The sequence below is a fragment of the Aulonocara stuartgranti genome (assembly GCF_965226115.1).
Source record: "Aulonocara stuartgranti genome assembly, chromosome: 23".
Lineage (NCBI taxonomy): Eukaryota > Metazoa > Chordata > Actinopteri > Cichliformes > Cichlidae > Aulonocara > Aulonocara stuartgranti.
The window spans coordinates 19,069,359-19,077,008 of NC_138958.1; the positions used below are offsets into that span (position 1 = coordinate 19,069,359).

At 39.0% G+C, this 7,650-nt stretch overlaps 1 long non-coding RNA gene across 3 annotated transcripts; it reads right to left on the bottom strand.

Moving 5' to 3' along the window:
- Nucleotides 1–2,230: 2,230 nt before the first annotated feature.
- LOC309700826 lies at nt 2,231–7,168 on the bottom strand. 3 transcript variants are annotated; one of them, XR_014274766.1, is made up of 5 exons: nt 6,814–7,168; nt 5,702–5,793; nt 4,106–4,263; nt 3,622–3,676; nt 2,231–2,688 (listed from the first exon to the last, which is right to left on the bottom strand). It is a non-coding gene; the product is annotated as an uncharacterized lncRNA (long non-coding RNA). The 3 variants fall into 3 exon arrangements; XR_014274767.1 differs by having other exon boundaries at nt 3,622–3,679; XR_014274765.1 differs by lacking the exon at nt 5,702–5,793 and having other exon boundaries at nt 3,622–3,679.
- Between the last annotated feature and the right edge of the window lie 482 nt (nt 7,169–7,650).

A 7,650-nucleotide genomic window follows, 5' to 3' on the forward strand; every position in this document is an offset into this window, starting at 1 on the left:
TTTGACCCTGTAGACTGTTTGATGGATTGCTTGTCTTCCTATTTGTTACCGCTGCCTGTTTTTGACTAAAGATTTGGATTTCTGACTTCAACACAGCCTCTGCGTGTCCTCTCTTTGTGTCCTCTTCCTCTGTGAATGTGTTGCATGTGTCACAGATTCATTTTATTAACAGCTTTCCCACAGTGAGTTGCATCAGCATTCATTCACAGCACATTTCAGAAGGATTCAGATTAATTCAGTGATCTTACAGTCAGAATGATCCTGACAGAGTGCCACTGTAAATGATCTTTCATCAGGTAAATTTTAAAGTTCAGTATTTCAAAGCAGGAGTTATGAAGAATCATACTGGCATTAGGACTAATAATATGTACTTACAAAGTCAAAGTTTTTTAATTATGCTAGAATATCGGAAGACAATCAACTTTTAGTGTTTTCTGCATATTAATTATTCTGAAATAGAGATGGTGACCCTCACTGTACAGAAGCACTAAACAACTGACAATCTAACAGACATCATTGGCCCGAGCTGTCATGCACAGTGAGTCTGATCCTTTGCTGTGAGAGTCTGACAAGCATGTTTCTGATCAGTCGCGCTAAACAACAGCAGCACGTTTAAGCTTGATTAGCTGTTGTTAGAATTTATTTAATATTAATTTCTAGTATCAGCTGATGTTTGCTGGAGCCACAGCTGTAAAGCTGCTGGTCATGATATGGTTTGGTTATCTGGTGAGAGGGAAACATGAAGATGAAACCAGGAGATGTCCTTACTGAATCACCAGAGCTGAACAGGTGATGGAGAAACAGGTTTACCTTTTAGGTGACATGAATGAGTTGAAGGGAAGTTATGAACTGTTTCTGAGAGACAAATAACACCAGGATCCTTTTCTAAGTAGCTGACAGCTGGTAACTGTGCAGGTGCAGATCTAGCAAAGTGTTGCCAGGGGGGCATGTAGGGCATTAACAGGGAAAGGGGGGCACAAAGAAATACTTTTCTTTCTTATTCTCATTTAAAATGTCTAGCTTTTAAAAAATAATTATCTGAATCTTACAACAAACGATTGATAGATTGATGCATATATACCATCAGAACAGTGTACATCACTGTCACAACAGTGTTTGTTTTCATTCAAAGGCTTTATGATTTTTCCTATAATGGTGGCCGGTCTCTAGTCAAAATGCCCGGGCTGATTTTCTGTCCCAGTCCAGCCCTGTAAGCAGCTCATCTGCAGTCTGGTGTTTCCTACATCTTCCTATTCAGAAGGCAGAATTTCCGAGTTGTGAGTACAATCGAAAGCACCACGACTGCAGTTTTTGTGTTGGATGTAAAAGGCTCACATGACGCTGTGACGTAGGCTAGAATCATGGCAGCAGTCAATGACGGTCCAGGTGTGGGATTTCTCTCGTGGAAATATGCACATTATCTTTTCCTTTCTATTGGTAGGTGGCACAGTGCACTTGTGGCAAGTAAGCAAGCTAGAAGACTGGCAAAGTTATGGAAGAAACACATTAACAAGAGAATTCTGAGTAAAACCAAAGTTACTTTCCCTAGTAACTAGTTACTTTGAAAGTAACGAGTAACTTGAAGTAACTGAGTTACTTTTGAGAGAAGTAACTAGTAATGTAACTAAGTTACTATTTTAAAGTAACTTACCCAACACTGGTCATGAACGGCCATAAAAGGCCTATAATTAAAGAACAAAGCGGGGTTTCAGTTCGAGTTACGGCAGACTGTCACTACTTGTAAATGGAACGCAGCCTTCCTACGGCGGACAGCTAACAACAGGAATCGGACGCGGTCCACCCAAGTCCACAGCAACCACCATAGCAACCGCCTAGCTTGACCTTAAAAACATATTCTGTCTTCATAACTATCAAAAATGTGAAATGATTTGCAAAGTGTGAAAGTGTTACAGCTGCAGAGAGCTATGGCGGTATCTATGGAAGCTGTTTACATAGCTAATAATATACGATGTAACCATGGAGACAGTCAGTCACGTGAGCTAGCGGTGCACGTTTACTACAGTGAATAAGGTGATTGCATGCACACGCTGCAGAGGGTAAAGACATTACTTCAATATTGTTTTATATTGATATATATTTGCCTTCTGTTGACCATCACCTCAGGTTCACCATTACAGTTTCAGCATACAGATGCACACTGTCTAAATATGAACACATTCAAAAACTCATGTCTCAGAAATAAGCACAGCTGTTCATGTTTGTCATTAGAGTTTTATTTGTAAGAAAATTATGAACTTCATATTGTGCATCAAATAAAAGAACATTTCACAACTCTGAGTCAACAGAAACAGGTAACAGAAATGTCTCTAATGTGTACAGTGTAGTGTAAGCATTAAAAGATCATAAAGGAAACACTAACATTCATGTGAAACTAATTGTAATAAAAAAATGAACAGGTGGTTTATAGATGTAAAAGAAGGAATCTGAAAACAACACTTTTTTGGTCTAAGTGATCAAAGTAGAAAACAGAACTGATGTTCAAGAACAAACCGTAGCTGCACTAATATTACACATCTCCATTGTTGTGGTGAACAGACATGTTGCTTTTAAAACCACATGCAGTGTGTGACCGTGACTGTTCACTGAGACCATGAACGCCACTTCGCTGAAGCATTCTTCTTCTTCTTCTAAATTGGAAGCAGAAGGAGCACGAGCTGCTTTGATCTACTGAAAGGAAAAAGCAGAACATCTGAGCTGAAACCAGTCAGCTGAAATCATTAAGACAGGAACAAATTCAATGCAGTGTCTCAGGTGGCTTAGCCTGTTACAACTGTTGATACAAGCTAAATACGGTTAACACACAGTGTCAGGGAGCTCCAGTGTGGGAACTAGTGGCTTTAGGTTTGTAGTCATTTAACTTTCATCCATTCATTCATTTAATTCAGGAGGAAGAAATGTCAGGTTGATGCAGGCATTTGGTCCCATGCTGTCTTTAACTAAATGACTTGGTTCATTTTATGGCTGGGCTGTATGTGGGGTTATATCATGTTATTTGGGCAGGAGTACCTGTCCTCTGTTAGACTTAGAAAGTTTCTCCATAAGTAGAGTTTCTAACTCTTATAGCACATCTGTGGCTGACAGCTTTTTGGTGGCTCTTTTTACCCCACACTGGCTGTGAGTGTGTAAATAGCCCCACTAGTTCTTTTGGGTTGCAGTTAACTTGGGAGGAAGAGGTAGGTCTGCCATGACTAGATGAATAACAATTATCTGGGATACATAAATTTCATAATGCATGCATATATCTCTATAAACCTGGCCTGAGGGCTGCCATTTTTACATTCAGTTATTTCTCTGTTGGAACTAAATAATGATTGTGTTACAGTTAAACTGACACTGGTCAGTGTAAATGGCTCATTGGTACACAGAAACCTTTAAATTAAACACTATCACCTGATATCGAGTGTCAAACAATATCAAAGCTGTAAAAGCTGTTTACAGTCAGAATTTATAAAACTATGATTGTAAATAAATTCAAACAAGTGAGCTTTTCTCTTTGTGCTGAATATCAACACTGATTTCTTAGACTGTAAGCTTTACTTTAGCACAACCAGTTGTAGAAGCCGTCACTCCAAATGTCTTTTGATAACAAGAAAAAAATACCTTTTCAGTCCACGGCCTGAAGTTCTTCTCTGACATCTTCTGCAATCGGCTTTGTCTGCTGGTTTGAAGACAATAAACCACAAAAAAGATGATTTAGTCACTTTGTCTGCGTCATGCAGCTCGAATGTGTCGTGTAACGATGTTGAATAGCCGTCGTTATCCCTCTGCTGTGTCAGTAGGATTGTACTGTACAGCATCTCATTGATATGTGAGGAATGCTAATGTAACACGATAACAGACTTACATCATTAAAACATAAAGGACAGGAGATATTTAGATATTTTTATATTTATATTACATTTTATAGCTGACGGATATTACTAAAAAGACAGAATTTACTAAATAGCTGGATGAACATGAAAAATATGTCTATAATAACAAATGACCATGAGAGCCAGTAGAATTAATTCAACTGGACACCCAAAAGACGTCCTTAAATGCTCTTTAAGTGGCAGAACAGATGAACAAACAGTTAATCGCTTACTTGAGATGAAATCTGCTCAGCTACTTTGAAAACAGCTTCTAACTGGTTCCTCCTTTAACAGGATGACTGCTCAGGGGTAAGGCCATCATGCAGTCCAGCAACCTTTATGGTTCTGCTTTGATTCACCAGGAACTATTAGGGAAACCTTCCAGCGCCTCCTGTGAAAGACACAGGCATAAACACACAAACATTTATTAACATGTTCCACAGTCTTCCAGTTTGATTTTCTCATCCTGTGGACAACAACGTACATGGATGCAGGTTTATTGTTAACTTTTGTAAGGTTTATTTACTGAACATATCCAGCTGCAGCTCCACTGTGATCCTGAACTGGATAAGCACTTAAGAAAATGTGTCAATAAATGCACATACATCAACTTACTATATTTATCCAAACAGACAGGACCAATAATGCTTCACTGAGTTAGAGACTTTAATGTCTCTTCTATGTAAGAATGTCTCGTGCTGATATACCTGCAAACTTGACAACAAAGGTTTTTCAGACTACATGTAGCTGTCCTCTACGTCAGCTCACACATTTACATTTATGTCACACTTATTTCTGCTTTCCCATTTTATAATTATTACTTACATTTTGATTAGAATAGAATAGAATAGAATAGAATTCAACTTTATTGTCATTGCACATGCACAGGTACAGGGCAACGAAATGCAGTTTGCATCCATCCAGAAGTGCTTTAGTGATATAGATATATTACAATATATATTAGCAATAATATAGATATGTGAGTATATTACAGAAATGGGTCTATTATGGTATGTTATAATGTACACGGTATGAAGTATGTTGTGAATATTCTATAACTATAAGTATGTACAGGCTGTAGTGAGTACAAGCTATGTACAGGATATGAACAGGATATAAATATGAAAAAACTATACAGAATATGAAATAAATAACTTTACAGAATCTGGGATATACAGCTATACAGAAATGGGAACTATGCAAGTTGTAAACAGTTGTAGGATTAAAGATTATCGAATGTACAGAATGATTATTTACACAGAGCTATACAGTAGTGCAGTTAAGATAAGTGAGGGTGTAGATAGTTTCTACAGAGGCTATATAAAGTGCTAGTGGTTGTGAGTGGTGGTTCAGTCCATGTTATTATTGTGTTTGAGGGTACAGTTGTCCATTGTGGGTGTGTGTATGTTCAGTCCATGAGTTAACGTGGGTCAGATGTCAGGAGGCAGAGTTCAGGAGTCTGACAGCTGTGGGGAAGAAGCTGTTCCGGTACCTGGTGGTCTTAGTCCGGAGGCTCCTGTGGCGCCTCCCAGAGGGCAGGAGGGTGAAGATACCTTGAGTTTGTAAATGATCAGATTACATAACTGGAATACAATGTATCCAATTCAGGGTTGCGGGAGGATGAAGTCTATCCCAGCTGATACAGGACAAAGACAGGCTGCCAGTTTATTACAGGGCTAACACGATATGTGAAACAGAAAATCCACTTAAATGTTTGATATGTCTTATAATAATCATAATTATGACTATTATTTAAAGGTTTCTTTATAAATACATTTTGATTTTTTATAACCTCTAAAATATAAACCTGAGCTGTTTCAGATTCTGACCTCTGACCTCACTGCAGCGCCCTCTTGGAAGTACGTCTGCTTCTTGTCTACCCCCAGTGTTGACCGCCTGCCATTGATATCACGTACTGTACCTGAGGAACAAAAAAGGACAAACACTTGCCTTCATTTAAGAAGTACATTCATACAGAGGTAATCTATGGAAACACACTAGTTCAACCTTTGGGAGAAATGAGTTCTTCAGGTGACTCTGCAGTCCCACACTGACAAATGAAATCTAGTTAAACTATTAAGCATATTTGCTCTTCTGAAATCTGTGTTAAACAACAACAAACATAAATTAGTAACAAAAATACAGCTGAGTAGAGGCTTTACAAACCACCAGCAGCCATAATGCTAAATTTTAATCTTCAAATGTTTCTGAGCCGTCTTCAACCTGCTTTTAACACATTAAAGTCCCACAGTCAATGCAGCCTGACTCAACCCTAGATGTTCAGCACACAGAGACACAGAGGTGCCGTTTAAAGTTTAGTGTTAACCTGAGTCACTGATCATTTGCAGTATTACAGAGTCTGGCAGTCTTTGCATGATGTCCACGTCACTGTAAGTTTCTAGCTGACTCTCAGGTGTGACAGGTGTGCCAGCAGGAAAGAGTAATAATAACCTGCATCCTGAGGTTTGTCATGCAGGATTAAAGGAGCCAGGCTTTGTTCACACAGCTAGGATTGTATTTTACACTGACCCTGGGTCAGTATAAGTATCATACAGTTTAAATGAAGCACTGAAACTTGCACATATTTATTATAGATGCAGTGAAGCTAATCGAGATATTTGCTGTCAATCTCTGGCTGCGATTAAACACTTTACTGGAAACTTTATTAACTAGTAACGTCATCAGTCATGACAGAAGCTAATATTTCTGTGCTAACATCGTTTAAACAGTAACAGCTTTACTCCAATATAAGCTAACGTTTACACCGTAACTTTAAGCTAGCACCATAAAGACGGTAAAACACGTAATAATATCTACAAATGCATCTTAAAGCTGTTATATTAGCACTCTGTGTATTACTAACATAACCACATTAACATTACTGACACTCGCTGACTTTTAACAGTCATTCTATAAATGCTGTCCGTTTAAATGGTCTTACCTGTACACACTGCATATCCACCGGATTCCAGCCAGAGTGGATTCTGGAGTCTTCCACGCTCCTGTTAGTGATCCTCCATCTGGATGGATGAGAACAACCTTCTGAACAATCTAGCAGGAGATGGCCCATATCTATGGGACTGATTTGTGCTAATAACGCCCATTGTATGGACTGATAACATGAATAAAGTCACCCAGTAGCTAGCTGTGCCATTACCCAGCATACACCACTCCCTCCGTAAATGCAATAAACGATACAAAAGTATCGTTCTACCTGTTTTTCAGGTAGTTGTTTACATTATATAATTTATTGTGTTCTGTATACGTCACTACAATGTGATTTGGAAAATGTCTAAATATACCGACAACAGGCACTTCCGCGGCAATCTCTTCAATCGGAGGACCCTTCATGTCAATTCCCGACGCGAGAGGGGTACCCTGCGCGTCCATAAGTGAATCAGAGGGAGCCTGACCATGCGTCACACGTTTGCAAGTTGGGAGTGAGAACGTGTTGGACTTATTGAGACCAAATGACCAAAGAGGTGAGTGGGTGTTAAGACACGTGGGAAGATGTCTCAACTGATTTATACATGGCAGACAAATGATTTTGTAAGCCACTGCCTCTGTTCAAAGATGGTCGATCACGGTGGACATAAATGGCTTCTTTCACTCCTCTTTCAAACCATCTTTCTTCTCTGCATCCAAAATGTTAACATTTTGGACAGAGTGCAGATGGACAGCCAAGTGTTGTCCCGTGGAGGTGGTGTTAGGATGCCTGGGTCGTTGACCCAGGGTTTTTGAGTTCATTATATTATTTATAATTTCTAGTCTTTGGTTT